Below are 18,287 nucleotides of genomic sequence, written 5' to 3'. Positions count from 1 at the left end.
GCACTAGGAGAAGGGGACGACAGAGGACAAGATGGTTGGACAGTGTTCTCGAAGCTACGAACATGAGTTTGACCAAACTACGGGAGGCAGTGCAAGACAGGAGTGCCTGGCGTGCTATGGTCCATGGGGTCACGAAGAGTCGGACACGACTAAACGACTAAACAACAACAACAACAACATGATGAATTGTGCACATGATGTTATCAGGGTGGTCACACTCCATTCCGCTATCAATGCTGTTTGTGCCTGCAAAAGTTTTGTGGTGGACACGCGGTTGGGACTCAGATACATTACACGCAACACCAGATAGCGCCAGAGAGCAGGAAAATGTAAAACATGATTTTCTGCAGATTTTTTCCCCTTTTGCTATTATGATCTAATTCCTGACTTATTTATATCGGGTTCTCCCCCCACCCCCATGTCTAGATCCACCAGGGCATATCCTGCCACTACCTGCGGAAATCTCATAACCATTCATCCACAAATGCTCCGGTTTATTTTTTTTACTGTGCCTTTGTTACACTGCAGCCCCTCTGGACAGCAGCAATGTGTTCAGATAGAACCATAGCTCAGTTGTTAGAGCATGAGACTCTTAATCTCAGGGTCATGGGTTCGATTCCCACCCTGGGCAAAAAAACTCTGCATTGCAAAAGGTTCTTGAACTAGATGACCCACATGGTCCCTTCCAACTTGATGCTATTATTCTAACCAACTAAAGCAGGCTAAATCCACTACCAATGTAGATTTGTGTCCAGAACACAGCTGCAATAAAACACCAGCGTTAAGGGGCCCAAAGTATCCCCACCATGTATTTGAAAATATCAAGCATTTCTCTGCATAAATGACACAGGACAAAACATGCAACACAACGCAATAAAAGAGTTGTATTATGTGCTGTGTTTTTACATTTTGGTCTCCCAATTTTTATGTCTGCTTTATGCTATTTAGGGTATTATTCAGACTCTTCTTTTTCTGAGGGCGCCAGAAATCGTGGGCACGCGCGCTCACGAACTGGCCCAAGGAGAGATCTCTGCTGGAGTGAACCGGTCCAGGCAAGGTAAACCTTGCCAACCCCTGTTGCGACGAAAGTCCCTCTCACTTTCAGTCTTATAACTCTGACCTCTCAATTATTAAAAGCACTAATAGGGATTTCTGAGGTAAATCAAACCTCCCACTTTACCCCTCTAGCCTTTCTTTAAACTCTCTGCACTTGTGGGTTTTCAAAAATAAAAGAGAGTCCTCTTCCAGCCTAAACGTGACCAGGTACCTATATAGACTTGGGGCTATAAATAAGACTGTTCCTATGTGCACTCAGATAAGGGTTTCCCTTCACTAGAACCCCCCTTCCTTGGTGCACTCTCAGCCACAAACTCACCTATCTCCTCTAAGAGGCAGTTTTGACAGTTTAAAAGAGTTCCCCACCACCTGGCTTCCTGGATACCTTAGCTGGAAAATGAAATAGACGATTACTAATGTGACACTTTAAAGATGGATATTTATTGGCTTGAATCTTAATGGTTGCTTTTTGGTAACATTGGTACAAACTTAATTTCACAGGTAACGTTCTTGGTAATCAAATAACAGAATACCTATCCACTACTTCATCAGTTTCAAATTCGCCACACCTGTTCTTCGGATTCTTCTTTTTCTGAGGGCGTTCTGAAATAAAAGTTGGAAAGCCGATGTTCTGGGGGCTGCCTACGCATGGGCTTCAGGGAAGCAAGCACTCTGCATCATCGGTGCAGCTCTCTGTGGAAGAAAGGAGGGCGAAAATGAAATTTTCTGTGCTTTAATCTTCTGGCAAGCCTTTTGGGTCGGTCACAAAGTCTCCCCTGATATTCTTGCAGGGAAGCTGGTAAAATGTGGGCTAGAGGAATAACCAGATTCACAAACATAGGATGGGTGACACCTGGCTTGACTGTAGTACATGTGAAAAGGATCTTGGCGTCTTAGTAGACCACAAGCTTCATGAGAGAACAGCCTGATGCAGCAGCAAAAAAAGGGAATGCTATTCTAGGCTGCATCAACAGAAGTCTCGTATCCAAGTTAAAGGAAGTAACAGACCCAACCGGGATTATTGGATTATCTGCCTTCCTCAGACCCAACCTGGATTATTGTGTCCAACTCTGGTCACCACATCTGAAGAAGTGTGCATGCTCACGAAAGCTTATACCAATGACAAACTTTGTGCTTCTGGAAGGGATTTTTTTTTATTCTGTTTCTGGTCACCACAGTTTAAGAAAGATATTGACAAGATGGAATGTGTTTAGAAGAGGGCAAACAGAGTGACCCAGAGGGTCTGGAAACCAAGCCTTATGAGGAACGGTTGAACGAGTGTTGGGTATGTTTACCCTGGGGAAGAGAAGATTGAGATGTGATATGAGCCAAGATTGAGGGCACTAGGAGAAGGGGACGACAGAGGACAAGATGGTTGGACAGTGTTCTCGAAGCTACGAACATGAGTTTGACCAAACTGCGGGAGGCAGTGCAAGACAGGAGTGCCTGGCGTGCTATGGTCCATGGGGTCACGAAGAGTCGGACACGACTAAACGACTAAACAACAACAAATGAGCCACCTTCTAATATCTGAAGGGCTTTCCCATGGACCCAAAGCAATAGATTCAAATACAAGACAGGAGAACCTGACTAAACATTAGGAAGAACTTTCTGAGCATCAGAGCTGCTTGGCAGTGGAACATTTTAATGGTAAGTTGGATGGCCATCTGTCGAGATTGCTGCATTACTAAATGACCCTTGGGGGTTCCTCCCAGCTCTACAATTCTGTTATGCTATGGTTACGACTTGTGTCTTTTCCTTGGGGGTGGTTTTCCAATTGACTTTCCTGACTCGCATTCCCCCCCCCTCTTCCTCTCACCAGCACCCCCTCTGGGTGAACTTCATCTCCCACACACGGATACCCTTACCGACACCGCAGCATGTGCCTTGGACTGCACATCTTCCTTCATCTCCGCACCACTTCCAGCCGGACGCGCAGGGGTCAGGCAGGTCATTTTCCTCCAGGCAGCGTGCTGTTTCTGGGGTGTCAAAGAGGCAGCCAAATTCTTCTCCGCAGCAGATGCTGGGGCCAAAGCAGCGTCCTGTCATTTCAGGACCGCAGGTGATGCACTGAGAGAGAGAGACAGAGACAGAGAGTGAGGGGTGGTGCTGAGTTTGAGTTTGGCTACGGCAAGGTGACTACAGGTATGCTGAATTAGATGGGTGTTTGGTCTGAACCAGCAAAACTCACAAAAATCCATCTAGACGAACGTTCCATGTCCCACAGCAACAAGCCGGGTGCTGCCAGGTAGCCCACAAGCAGTGCTGAAAACTGAGGTATACAGCCTCTGAAGCTGGAGGTTTCATCAAACCATGCTGGCTAACATAGACCTGTCCCCCAGGATTGATTTCTCTAATTCCCCTTTCAAAACTATTTGAGGCTACATTCATATGCATATTTTCCGAGGTGTAAACACCATGGGTGACATCCCATTTAATGTTACTCAGGGTAGACACACTGAACTTAATGCACATTACAGAGGTGCCTCGCAAGACAAATTTAATTCATTGCAGGACTCAATTCGTCCTACGAAAAATCCGTCTTGCGAGTCGCGGTTTCCCAGAGGAATGCATTGAAACTTAATCAATGCATTCCTATGGGCTCCGGGAGACTGGTGGTGGCAGCGGCGTTTGATCTCTTGGCTTGGGGAAGGCAGGCAGGCAGTTCCTATCGGCTCCGGGGCTGTTCCCGCCTGCCTGCCTGCCTTCCTCGAGCCAAGAGAGCAAGCGCCGCTGCCGCCGCCAGTCCGCCAGAGCCCATAGGAACGCATTAATTAAGTTTCAATGCATTCCTATTGGAAACCCCGTCCAATGTCTGCTGTGTGCGAGGCAGGGGGGGGGGAGAAGCGGAGAATAAGGATCCTTATTCTCCACTTCCCCCGCCGCGGACACCTGGCTCCGGGCGCTGCTTGCCGGGAATGCCGCCGCCTGGCTTCCCCGAGGGGAAGACAGGCCGTGGCAGCCCCCGCACCGCCGTGCTTCAGCTCCATCCCCTGGGGACAGAGCCAAAGCGTGGCAGGCACCACTTGCCGGGGCTACCACCACCTGGCTTCCCCGAGGGGAAGACAGGCCATGGCAGCCCCCGAAGCGCGGTGGCCACTGCTCGCCGGGGCTGCTGCCACCAGCTGTAGCACGGGAAGAAGGCAAAGGAAGATCAATTGAGATTCTCTCTCTCTCTGTGTGTGTGTGTCTCTCTCTCTCTCCTACCTGTCTGATTTCTATGTCAGAGACTGATCTCTTTCCTCCCCGAGGACAGTTCTTGAAGTAGCAAGCTGAAGACATGGTGACTAGGCAGAGGATATAGACTGGAAGAGAGGTCTTAGGCATCTTGGTGGGCATGCAAATCTCGCTCGCAGGCTGTCTGCCTCTTCTGGCTTCTGTCTCCTGCATCTGCCTCCTTCTTGGACCACCTGCCTCTTTATACCCTTCGTAGCTCCCCATTTGCATCAACGCAACACTTCTATCATAATGACCTCAATGGAGGCCCCACCCTCTCACTCTTACCCTACCCATCTCACTCTGGCCCCGCCCCCTCAACTCCTTCCCTCACTTTGCATCCTCCTCCTTTGCCAGTATTGCAGCCACCACAAAACAGACATACTTCCGGAAGTTCAGGAATCAAGAAGACAATAATTTTCAAAAAGGGGAAATGTTTATAATCTATATACAAAATCAGTGTTTCTGGTTTGCCTGCAAAGGGAAATGGCAGTGAGGAGTGGATCGGCAGTGAGGAGTAACAGACGACCGCTGCCGGGCTTTCTGAGCGTTGGGGTGCTTGCCAGGGTTAGGCAACCCCCCCCCCAAGAATCCTCATGGAACAGTAGGGAGTCGAGGGGAACCAGCCAGGCAAGGGAGAGACTCGCTGCGCTCACGAAGCCTCATCTCTGCATTGACAGCAAGTTGGGGCGCAAGAAAAGCGGCTTGAGTCTGCCCGTGGTGTAGCGCAGCTCAGAATAGCTGAAACCACAATCCACCACCTGAAGCAGCAGACTTTCTAAACAAGGTTTTTTTGCCAAGCTTGGTGGACTTTAAAGTTAAAGATTTTGGATGAAATTTAATTAGGCAAAGATGGAAACTAAAAAGGAAGCCGACTTCCATCTTCTGAAGGATAGATTTTGCAGTACAGACTTGTGAATGAGATTAGAGACATTTCGAAACATATCAGTCCTTTTGTTACTTAACTAAACTACTTAACTACTAATTAACAATCCATAAGAGATAAAGAGGCTTAACACAAAAAGTCTATAGCTGTACTTCCTCTGTCACTGTTTCCCTTACTTCCAGAAGAAGGGAGCGACCTCCGTAAATTAAGCTCCCAATCCATAGCCTAATTAATCCAAATCTTCAAACCAATTCAAATACTCAATTACTCGTGGATTTCTTTGATCAATCTTAACTGTTTTACGCAGAATTGACCACTAGCACCACCCGGACAATGAAGCTTTACGCTCTTGAAGGAAGCATTAGAACCGATGCACCGCAGCTCCAACCCTCTCGCTCACTGGACTCAAAACAGATTACCAGGGAGAGGGGAGCTCGTTCAAGGTGACTGCCAGGTCGCCAAGTCCCCAAAAACCTCTATTTGGGGTTTCTTCAGGGGTCCGCAGTGCTTTTGCGGTTTCACCCCACCTTCACTGTGCTGAGGTTTCCTCAGCCAAGGGAACCTCTGTCCAAGATGACCGGCGGTCAACCGGAAGTCTCCCAGGGAGGTGATTTTGGTTTTGCTAAGGCAGAGGCACACTCCATTGTCTCACAAGACAGACAGATGCCAACCAATAAAATTTATTAGGTACAGAATCTCTTTCCTTGCTGCATATAGCAATTGCTTGTCCTTATCACATTTGTATGGTTCCATAGAGCAGAACCAGGAAAATTTAACGGTACATAATCTCTTTCCTTGTTGCATATAGCAATTGCTTGTCCGTATCAGATTTGTACGGTTCCAGAGCAGTAAAATTTAATAGGTACAGAATCTCTTTCCTTGCTGCATATAGCAATTGCTGATCCGTATCAGATTGGTATGGTTCCACAGAGCAGAACTAGTACATTTTAATAGGTACAGAATCTCTTTCCTTGTTGTATATAGCAATTGCTTGTCCGAATCAGATTGGTATGGTTCCACAGAGCAGAAAAGAAGAGGTGTACCTCACAGTGGAACATACCCGTGCCTGGATATCCCCTGTGGCCTTCCTGCCACACACAAAAGAGAGGAATGACTGACAACTGACCCCCTTGGGAGATCCAGTGCCTAGCTCCCCAGTTACAAGGTAGTGGCAGAGGATGCTTAAATCTCATCCTGTTGCAAAATGTCCAACAGCTGCATTGGAGACGTTAACACGAGCCACTTGGGTGTGAAGGCTGTTTAGTACCTCCATGTTTTAATTCAGGGGCTACCAACATAGTGCCCATTGGTGAGTGGACCCTCACCAACCCTCCTCCCTCTGTTTTGCAGTGTTGTGGTTTGTTTGGGCCCAAACAACTCCCCCCAACTCTGAGCAACTTCTCCTCAGATGCCCCCCACGCCACCCCTGCAGTGCAGTCCCCAAAGGAAGATGCTTCCCAGATCCGACACCAGTAGGGAATGACCTTAGGAACATGGCATTAATATGCAAGGGGGAATCTTGTGAATTGCAAAAGCGTCAATTAACACCTCTCAGAGGGCCCATTGCTGCCTGGGCACATCAGCATGGCAGATTCTGTAGAACGCCTTCCCATCAGATGTCAAGGAAATAAACAACTATCCAACTTTGAGAAGACATCTGAAGGCAGCACTGTTTAGGGAAGTTTTTAATGTTTTGTGTGTTTATCGTGTTTTTAATATTCTATTGGGAGCCGCCCAGAGTGGCTGGGGAAACCCAGCCAAATGGGTGGGGTATTAATAAATAAATAAATAAATAATGCAAAGACAAAATGGCCAGACTCCGAAAACATGGGAAGAAGCGTATATCACATTAATTCCCAAACAAGGAACAGATTCAATGAATGCAAAGAATTATACACTAATTTCGTTGTTAAATAATGAATCTAAACTTTTTGCCAATATTCTAGCAAATAGATTTATGTTGATTTTAAATCAGGGCTTTCTTCCTGGTTGCTAATTGAAAGAAAATATGAGAAACATAGTTGATGTAATCTAAGATTTGGAGACGAGGAATGACAAGCAATCCGCATTGATTTTCATAGACACAAAAAAGGCATTTGACAATGCCTTGGTACTTTATGAAGAAAAATTGGGAACTGGTGGGTTTCGGGAGTGGGTTTTTGATAGGGATAGAAGCAACTTATTCAGAACAAAAAGCGATGCTAATCTTATTAATATATAAATGTAGGCATTGCACGCACAGATGTAACAGCCTTTCTCCATAACCGCTGAACCGAATTGCATCAAATCAGGGCAAAGCGTACCTTGCCTACCAGGGAGGGATTTGGCGTAAAAATTATTTCAACAAACCACACCTTTCACACCTAAAATAATGATTAAACATTCAAAAAAGTGGCGCCCAAATTAGACATCACCAGCAGAAGGTGTGAAGACTCCAGCAGCATCCAATAGAAAGGCAGATCGCGCGCTGTCACCAGCAGAATCTCTGAAGGGCGGCGCCAAATAATGACATCATCAACCGAGCAACTGAAACCATCAAGGCGGCCATTACCAGACAACCCACAGAGTCAGGCCAGGGCCAAGGAATGGAGATACAGGGTGGAGGCCTCGGCTCACATTTAAATACTAGCCCAAGCCAAGGCCGACAGACTCGGCCTCGCCTCCCGGCGGCTGCATTAATAAATGCCTGGCAGCATTAGGCAGTTGTTAATCATTTCCCCTAACACGCACTTGGGGGCATGGCGAAGGGTTTTTGCTTTTTAAATTAGTGGGCATTGTGTCACATGCAAGGCTCTGGCGGCCATTTTAAGTAAGGGCAGTCGTGCCCCTTTTAACCTAGGCTTTATACTATGACTGATTGCCAGCCTCTGCATCTTTAAAACAACAACAACCATGCACTTTCTCTCCCCAGTTTAAGTCATCGGATATTTGCAGTGGCCAATCCCCCCCCCCCCCCGATTTAAATGACAACCCCAACTAGAGAAATAAAATAAAACTACCACCAACGCCCAAATCATACAATACCCACCAAAATAAATGACAACCCCAAAAATAAAATTAAACAATAATAACTTCTGCTGCTCATGTTCTTATTTCAAATTTCTTTAATCCAAATATATAAAAATGTTCACGATGCGTGCGCAGGGGCCAATGTATGGAGATACAGGGGGAGGGAGCAACAATCCACGGGGACAACAGAGGGCTTAGACAAAAGTGCACGCTGGGAAACAGAACCCAGAAGCTGACAGTTCCTTCTCCAAGGGTGAGGGCCAATGTAGGAAGATACTGGGGGAGGGGCCAACACTCCCCAGGGACAACAGAGGGCTCAGACAAAAGTGAATGCTGGGAAGAAGCTGACAGTTTCTTTTCCAAGGGTGGGGGCCAAGGTATGGAGATACATGGGGAGCCAACACTCCCTGGGGACTGTAACGGATTAGCCCCAGGATGGAAGATTTATTACACCCTGGATTAGAAAAAGTTAATCCACCTCCACCTTAACTGACAGCGCATCTTTAGGAGGCAGGATGGTGCCCGGTTTAAAAAGGAGGGAATAACCGTTTTGGCAGTTGGAAGAGGGGGAGTGTGGTGACGAAGAGGAAAGAAGAAGGTTGTGGAGCCAGGATAGTGGTGGTTTAGGTTAGGCTTAGGACTGTGAGCTGAGAGGGTTAATGGCTCAGCAGTCATCCTGTATCACGTGGGGACTGTTCTCATGTAAACAGGAAGTATTGGTGATGTGGCATGTAAACAGGAAACAGGAACTGTGTGTAATCCCTGTTACTGTTGGTTTCTGTTATATGAGAACGTTATGTGTACTGTTTGTCAGTCTGCCGTTTGCAGTCTGGTCTGTTGTTTTGCTGTTCGTTGCAGCTGCAGCATCATGGAGCTGACTTCTCCTGGTTGAAGCTGTCCTAACTTAATAAATATTCTCTGTTTTAATGAACAAGGGAGTGAAAGTGATTTATTTTTCTCAGGCACACAAGGGCACCGAAAGCTGGATAAGACTTTCACTGCTACAGACTGTTATCTGAACTTCAGAGGAAAATTCCTGGACAGTTTTGAAACGAGGCTTGACTTTTGGAAGGAAGCGTGCTAGGCAAGGAGTCTTTGCTACGCTTCTACAACACAGCTAATAGTTGTGTTTATAGTTGTTTACCAGTTGGCATAACTGGACAACAAACATTTTCACAAGGACAGGCATCCCCAAACTGTGGCCCTCCAGACGTTTTGGCCTACAACTCCCATGATCCCTAGCTAAGAGGACCAGTGGTCAGGGATGATGGGAATTGTAGTCCAAAACATCTGGAGGGCCAAAGTTTGGGGATGCCTGGCTTCGGATAACTTGAAGTTAAAGTCAGACAGAGTTAATGTATAACTGTAACTAAGCTTGTAAACTTATGCATCGTTAAGAAAAGACAAACCTATGTTCTCAAGTAAATAAAATTCATCTTCTTTTTGTGCCAAAGAGTATCGTCTCGGTTATTCCAGCAGTGTATTAAAACACACAGAGGTGGAGACTCAGAAAAGGGCAAAATTTACATAAGGAAAAGGGGATAGTTTGTGTCTTGGATTCACACAGGAAGGGTAGTATGGTGAAAACCTAGAGTGCCACAAGTTTGCCAGGGTGATATGGCAGACTGATACAGTTGGGATCTGAGTTGAAGGAGTCCCTGTTCTGTAGGCAAGAGGTTGTTCATTCATATAGCCCTGAGTGTTTGTGAGATGAGGCCACGAAAGCTGGAATTAGACTCTCTTTACTGAGAAGCCCAGAACTGAGGGATTTATTTTAAGGCGTACGGAATTGAGTGGGGATTGCTTTACCCCTGTACCCTTTCGTCTCATGATCTATTGGCAGCGTCAGCGAGGAGGGTTCGTTGCAGGGACAAGAGAGGGAAGGGTGTTTTTTTCGATTTAAAAATACCTTTATTTCAAATAAAAATTTAAAAATTATTTACATCAGGTCTTTACAAATGTAAACAAATAAAATAAATAACAAAATACATCAAACCAAATTCTCCAAACCGAAATTATACATATCAAAATCATGTCTCGAGATGTATTCCATTTCCACAAATAAACAAAGCTTCCAACCCTTCTCCATCATATCTGGTTTCTTTTCTTTTCTTTTTTTATTGTTGTTTCCCACAGGTTAGTTTGTGTCGGCTTTACGCTAGAATTTTTCCTTTCTATTCTTGATTTCATTTTTTATATTTTACAGATATCGTTCAAGTTCTGCCAGTAGAATGCTGTTGTTGTTATATGTTTTTAGATACTCTCTGAAAATTTTCCATTCTTTGATACCTTTTGATATTCTACGTCCTGCACCCAGCCCGTTAATCTTGCTACTGTAAATATTCAATCAGCAGAGCTTGCCACTCTGTTATGGTAGGGGGCAGTTTGTCTTTCAATTTCCTTGCAATCAGGATTCTAGCGGCTGTCAGGCTGTACATCATAAGCGTTCTGTCTTCCCTTTTAAAGTTATCGGGTAAAATGCCTAGGAGGAATATTACGGGTTGTTTCTTAAAGGTTGTCTTGAATAGTTTTTTGATTTCATTATAGATTTTATCCCAATAATCTTTAATTAGATCGCATGTCCACCACATGTGGAAGTACGATCCAGATTCTTTCCTGCACCTCCAACATTCAGGACTCCTCCCTTTATACATCTTTGCTAACTTCTGTGGGGAGAGGTGCCACCTATATAGCATTTTCATGCTATGTTCTCTCAATGAATAGCACGCCGTGAATTTCAGATCTTTGGTCCACAGCCGTTCCCATTGCTCCGTTGTTATATTATGTCCACAGTCCTGCGCCCATTTAATCATGACCGTTTTGGTCAATTCCTCTTTAGTCTCCCACTCTAATAGGAGATCATATATCCCTGAAATATTTTTCTTTCTCTTTATTAATAGTTCTTTTTCAAATCTCAATGTTTCTTTAGCCAATCCATTTCTAATGTCTACAGCTAATTTTTGGCACAGCTGAAAGTACTGGAGCCAGTCCGTCATCTTTCCTTTAATGTCCTCATAATTTTTTATAGTTATTTCTCCATTCTCTATTTCCATAACCTCTCTATATGAGGGCCAGCTCCAATCCATGTTCTTTCATTTGACAGCAATGGCCTCTGTTGGGCAGGCCCATAATGGAATTTTAGGTTCTAAAATTCCTCTGAACTTAGTCCAAATGTTATAGAGGGATTTCCTTATGGTATGGTCTAGAAATCCTCTGTGTGATTTTATTTTCCCATATAACAGATATGCGTGCCATCCAAATCTTGTATTGTGGCCTTCTAAATCCAGTAATTCTCTTTCTTGCAAAACTATCCATTCTTTTATCCATACCAGCCCAGCAGCCGCATGATAGAGTTCCAGATCGGGAAGTGCAAAGCCTCCCCTTTCTCTCTTGTCTATCAACAATTGATGTTTTATCCTTGGTTTTTTCCCGTTCCAGACAAACCTCGCTAGATCTTTCCTCCACTCCTTAAAACAGTTTTTCCCTCCTAGTATGGGTATTGTCTGGAACAGGAACATCAATTTCGGTAAGATGTTCATTTTTACCGCGGAGATTCGGCCCCAAAGAGATAAGTGGAATTTATTCCACATTTCCATATTTTTCTTTATTTCTCTCCAGGTTTTACTATAATTATCTTCCATCAGATTTAAATTATTGTTTGAAATCCAAATTCCTAAATACTTTACTTTCTTTTTTATTTCCAATTTGGTTATGTCCTCTAATTTCTCTTTTTCCTCTTTGTTTAAGTTTTTTGTCAACATTTTTGTTTTTTTGATAATTTATTCTTAAACCCATCGAGTCTCCAAATTGTCTGATTGCGTCTAGGGCTGCTGGTATTCCTACCTCGGGGTCCTGTGTTGTAACAATTAGGTCATCGGCGAACGCCCTGACCTTATAGGAGTTTCTCCCGAGCCTAATTCCTTTTATATTTTCCTCAGACCTGATGTGCTGAAGTAGCGGTTCTAATGCTAGGATGAATAGAAGTGGGGAAAGGGGGCACCCCTGTCTAGTTCCTTTATTTATTTTGATTTCCTCTGTCAAGCTCCCCTTAATTAAGAGTCTAGCTTTTTGCTGTTCATAAATAGCCTCTAATCCTCTCCTAAACTGCATCCCCAGCTCCATCATTTCCCATTGTTTTTTCAAAAATTTCCAAGAAACATTATCGAACACTTTCTCAGCGTCGATAAGTAGGAGCGCGGCTTTTTTGTCGGAATTTGCCTCCAGGTACTCTATAATGTCTATAATATTCCTCGTATTGTTGGAGATCTGTCTCCCTGGGAGGAAGCCCGACTGGTTCGGATGTATAATATCTTTTATGGTTTCCTTCAATCTTGTAGCCAATATGTTTGTGAAGATTTTATAGTCACAATTTAGGAGTGAGATAGGTCTATAGTTTGTCATCTTTTCAGGGTCTCCCCCTTGCTTGGGTATGAGGGTTATATAAGCATCCCTCCAAGAATCCGGGATTTTGCCTGTTTTCATTACCTGATTCATAATTTCCACCAGTGGGTTGATTATTATTTCCTCCATTTTTATATAATATTCCGTAGGGAGACCATCGGGGCCAGGGGTTTTACCTATTTTCATCTTTTTTATTGCTTTCCTAGCTTCTGTTTCTGTAATTGGGGTATTTAGCTTTTTTATTTCCTCTTTAGAAATGCATGGGATCTTGTGTTTAGCTAGATATTTTTCTGCTTCTTCTCCTATTTTCGAATCTTCCTTATATAATTCTCTATAGAAGTTAACAAATTCTTTTATTATCCTCTTAGGTTTCTCTATGACTTCTTTATTTACTGTAATTTTATTTATCTGTTTTTCGCTATTTCTTTTTTTTAATTTCCATGCCAAATATTTCCCTGGTTTGTTTGCGAATTCAAAATTATCCTGTTTATACATTCTCCAATTTTTATCCATTTCTTGATCTATCTTACATGAATATTCTGTTTGCAGTAATTTTACTTCCTTTTTGATTTTCTCATTGGTAGGTTGTTTATTTAGTTCTTTTTCTTTTTTTTCTTATTTCCTCATAAAGCTTCTTTTTTTTGTTCTCACTGATTTTCCTCTGTATTGAGTCTTGTTTTATGAAATACCCTCTGATTACTGCTTTTTTGGCTTCCCAAATTGTTTGAATATCTGTTTGTTTTCCCGAATTTAGTTCAAAATAATCCTTCAATGTTTTTTTGGCCCCTTCTATAATTTTCTCATCTTTTAGTAGGGCTACATTTAATTTCCATCTTCTTAACCCCGTTGACCAGTTTGCCTTGATCTTAACCTGGACCGGATTATGGTCTGAAATTATCCTTGGTAGGATTATCGCTTCTTCAACCCTTCCCAATAAATCCTTTGATGTCCATATGGCGTCTATTCTGCTTGCTGACTTTTTCACTTCTGAGAAATATGTGTATTCTTTGGTGTTTGTATGTTTAAACCTCCAGGCGTCTCCCAAATCTAAACTTTCACTTAAATCTATAAATGTTTGTGGCAATTTCCCCCTGTTTTTCTTTCCTCCCGATCTGTCTAATTGTGGCTCTAGTACCCCATTCAGGTCTCCCATTAGAATTATTTTCTTTCCTACATATTCTATTAATTTTTCCTCTAGATTTTTAAATAATATGGTTTTTTGATCATTTGGGGCATAAACTCCTACTATTATAATTTCTTCCCCTTTGTCCACCAACTTCAATATAACCACTCTTCCTCCTGGGTCTGAATATAACAATTTAGGTTCCAGAACTGGCTTAACATATACAACTACTCCCTTCTTTTTTACCTGGTCCGCCGCTATGAATTCCTGACCGATCTTTGAATTAATCAAAACTCTTTTGTGTTCTTGCGTAACATGCGTCTCTTTTAAGCACACTACATCGTTCTTTTGTTTAATCAGCATATGTGCTATCTTATTTCTTTTCCCTTTCTCATTCATTCCATTTACATTCCATGACAAAATTTTCAAAACCATCTTTATTTATTAAAATCTGGCATGTATCAATGTCTGTTAACTATGTTCACAATCTTCCTTACTTAACAATACTACTTTGGAGTTACTTGGTTGGTGTTATTTAGTTGTTTTCTGTGCTGTTCTCACCTTAATTTAAGTTTTTAAATTTCACATTTTTTGGGCTGGTGTCTCTTTCTGAAGTTCTTTTTCACCCCCTAACTCATTTTTGTATGACCTGAAGAACTTGTCTGCGTCGTCTACATTATCAAATCTTCTCCTTCCTTTAAAATTGAAGGAAAGTCCCTCAGGGTATTCCCATTTAAAGAAGATTGACTTTGCTTTTAGGGTTTTTGTGAGGAAATCACATTTTTCCCTCTTTTTCAACAGTCGAGGGGGAATTTCTTTCAGAATTATAATTGTTTCTCCATTTATTTTTAGGGGCCTTTTCCTTCTTAGTTGGAGTATTGTTTTTCTCAGCTTATTACACAGTAGTGAGATTATACAATCTCCAGGCCACCTGTTCTCCTTGGCTTTTTTTGAGTTCACTCTGAATGCAGTGTCAATGTTTTCCCATATTTCTTCCTCTTTCACTCCTAACCATTTTGCTAGTTCTATTGCAATAACTTTTTGTATGTTTTCCTCTGGACTTTCTGGTATCCCTCTCAATCTCAATATATTTTCTTTGCATTGCATTTGTAAAATAGATAGAGCATCCCATGTGGCCTCTTGTTTGATTTTAAATTTCTCATTATCTTTCCTGACCTTCTCACACTCTTTCTTGTTTTCTCTTGCTTCCTTTAATGCTTTCTTCGCTATATCCTCTAATTGTTGCATTTATGATTTCAATTCACTGACTTCTTTTTTTAGTTCCACATTTTCTTCCACTATATTTCTTATTTGAGGTTCCATTTCTGCTAATGCTTTCTCATTATGCTCCATTTTTGCTCCCAACCCCTCCAATTTCTCTTCTAATCCCTTCACTCTATCATTCACTTCATTTTTCATATCAGCAAATTCTCTTCTCATCTCCCCTATATCTCCTCTTAGGCTTAAGATCAACTCCCTTAAATCCATATCTTGATCTTGCCCTGAATTCTTTCTTCCAGGAGTATATTTCTTATTGTTTGTCATCTTGAAACCACTTTAAGAGATATAGTCAAACTTCACTTTAGGGGTCTAATTTGAGTATGTGCACTTTTTTACACCCCCTTTCCAATTTATCACTGTTTCTTTCTTCTTTATAATGATCCCTGGAGCTCCCTTTCAAAATGATCAGAATTATGGTCTCTAGGTGGGACCTGCTAGGTTCCTCTTATCCCCCAAAATAGATACTCTGTTGCAAATTATTGTCTGAAAGGGAGAGAAGGGTTTTTTGATGTTGAGCTTCAGACCATATTTTGCACTCTCCTCTTTCACCCTCATTAAAAGATTCTTTCATTCCTCCTCACTTTCTGCCATCAAGGTTGTTTCATCAGCATATCTGAGGTTGTTGATATTTCTTCTGGCGATCTTAATTCTGGCTTGGGAGTCATCCATTCCAGCCTTTTGCATGATGAATTCTGCATATAAGTTAAATAAGCAGGGAGACAATATACAGCCTTGTCGTACTCCTTTCCCAATTTTGAACCAATCAGTTATTCCATATCCAGTTCTAACTGTAGCTTCTTGTCCCACATAGAGATTTCTCAGGAGACAGATGAGGTGATCAGGCACTCCCATTTCTTTAAGAGCTTGCCATAGTTTGCTGTGGTCAACACAGTCAAATGCTTTTGCATAGTCAATGAAGCAGAAGCAGATGTTTTTCTGGAACTCTCTAGCTTTCTCCATAATCCAGCGCATGTTTGCAATTTGGTCTCTAGTTCCTCTGCCCCGTCGAAATCCAGCTTGCACTTCTGGGAGTTCTCGGTCCACATACTGCCTAAGCCTGCCTTGTAGAATTTTAAGCATAACCGTGCTAGCGTGTGAAATGAGCGCAATTGTGCGGTAGTTGGAGCATTCTTTGGCACTGCCCTTCTTTGGGATTGGGACGAAGACTGATCTTCTCCAGTCCTCTGGCCACTGCTGAGTTTTCCAAATGCTATATTACCAGGCATTGCCCATTCCCAAAGCCAAGCTCATTCTATTACATTAACTGTACTCAGAAGGAATTCTGTTCAGCAGCGTTCCCCTGCAATCTGAATTAGAAGTTTCCTTCTTGTGACTTCTGCTTCTAATTGCTTCCTAATTGCAGGCTTCTGCTTCCAATGTGCCTCTAATTTTATCTTAATTGCATAGGGCAGCTGAAGCATTACATACAAATTATCTCAGAATTGAGCCATACCTCTTCCCTGAAAGGGGGAGTAACTTTTAATTACTGGCTTCCTCTCATCATGGTTTTTTTTCTTCCCTCTACAGCAAAATAATTGCACTGCAAGAACAGGAATGAATTAATTATGAGGCAATTGGCCAATAATACCAGGTCACTCTTAGGGGTAGCTTGTCCACCTTTGGTCCCCATCCTGCGCTCAGATCCCACCTGTGGCTCCTAGAAACTGTCAATGTGTGGCCATCTAAACCAGGTGAGGGCAGCCAGTGGGCCTCAGTCCACATTTCCCAGGGTTAAACCCGTTTTCAATCTGTAGTATGGATGTTCCCTGGAGGGGTCCAACTCAGAGCCTATTACGTTAAGCTCAGACCAAAATAAGACGCCAGTGGTGCATTGCCGGCCTCCCTTGCCATAGTACTTTAAGACAGTAACACAGAGGTTTTGCTGGCACAGAGTTCAAAGGTTGGTTTTATTGCACATGTATGATGAATTGTCCCCTTCATGGATCAATGCCTTGTCGTGGCGAAGGGGCTTGAATAACTCAGAGAAGCTATGAGCTATGCCATGCAGGGCCACCCAAGATGGACAGGTCATAGTGGAGAGTTTTGACTAAACGTGATCCACCTGGAGAAGGAACTGGCAAGCCACTCCAGTATCCCTGCCAAGAAAACTCCATGGACAAAGACAACAGGCATATAAAAGTTATGACGCTGGAAGATGAGCCCCTCAGGTTGGAAGGCGTCCAACATGCTACTGAGGAAGAGCGGAGGACAAGTACAAGTAGATTCAGAGCTGATGAAGCGGCTGGGCCAAAGCCGAAAGGACGCTCAGTTGCGGATATGCCTGGAAGCGAAAGGAAAGTCCGATGCTGTAAAGAAAAATATTGCATAGGAACCTGGAATGTAAGAACCATGAATAGAGGTAAGCTGGATGTGGTCAAAAATGAGATGACAAGAATAAATATCGACATCCTGGGCATCAGTGAACTAAAATGGAAGAGAATGGGTGAATTCAGTTCGGGTGACTATCATATCTACTACTGTGGGCAAGAATCCTGTAGAAGAAATGGAGTGGCCCTCATAGTCAACAAAAGAGTGGCAAAAGCTGTAATGGGATGCAATCTCAAAAATGACAGAATGATCTCGATACGAATCCAAGGCAGACCTTTTAACATCACAGTAATCCAAGTTTATGCACCAACTACCGGTGCTGAAGAAAGTGAAATTGACCAATTCTATGAAGACCTACAACACCTTCTAGAAATGACACCAAAGAAGGATGTTCTTCTCATTACAGGGGATTGGAATGCTAAAGTAGGGAATCAAGAGATAAAAGGAACAACTGGCAAGTTTGGCCTTGGAGTTCAAAATGAAGCAGGGCAAAGGCTAATAGAGTTCTGTCAAGAGAACAAGCTGGTCATCACAAACACTCTCTTCCAACAACACAAGAGACGACTCTACACATGGATATCACCAAATGGGCAGCATCGAAATCAGATTGATTATATTCTCTGCAGCCAAAGATGGAGAAGCTCTATACAGTCAGCAAAAACAAGACCTGGAGCTGACTGTAACTCAGATCATCAGCTTCTTATAGCAAAATTCCAGCTTAAACTGAAGAAAGTAGGAAAAACCACTGGGCCAGTAAGATACAATCTGAATCAAATCCCTTATGAATACACAGTGGAAGTGAGGAACAGGTTTAAGGATTTAGATTTGGTGGACAGAGTGCCTGAAGAACTATGGATGGAGGCTCGTAACATTATACAGGAGGCAGCAACGAAAACCATCCCAAGGAAAAGGAAATCATAGAATCATAGAATCATAGAATCATAGAGTTGGAAGAGACCACAAGGGCCATCCAGTCCAACCCCCTGC

At 43.0% G+C, this 18,287-nt stretch overlaps 1 protein-coding gene across 1 annotated transcript in view; it reads right to left on the bottom strand.

Annotated features, from left to right (window-relative positions):
• Positions 1–4,121: 4,121 nt before the first annotated feature.
• LOC118079056 (neurophysin 2-like) overlaps positions 4,122–18,287 on the bottom strand; it is a 72,586-nt gene continuing 58,420 nt past the window's right edge. Inside the window, exon 3 of the transcript XR_015947895.1 lies at positions 4,122–13,937. The gene's annotated coding sequence lies outside the window, so the exon portion shown is untranslated. The remainder of the gene's footprint in view (positions 13,938–18,287) is intronic.

The sequence above is a fragment of the Zootoca vivipara genome, chromosome Z1 (genome assembly GCF_965207765.1).
Source record: "Zootoca vivipara chromosome Z1, rZooViv2.hap1.1, whole genome shotgun sequence".
Taxonomy (NCBI): Eukaryota; Metazoa; Chordata; class Lepidosauria; order Squamata; family Lacertidae; genus Zootoca; species Zootoca vivipara.
This window is presented reverse-complemented; position numbering and strand designations above follow the sequence as displayed.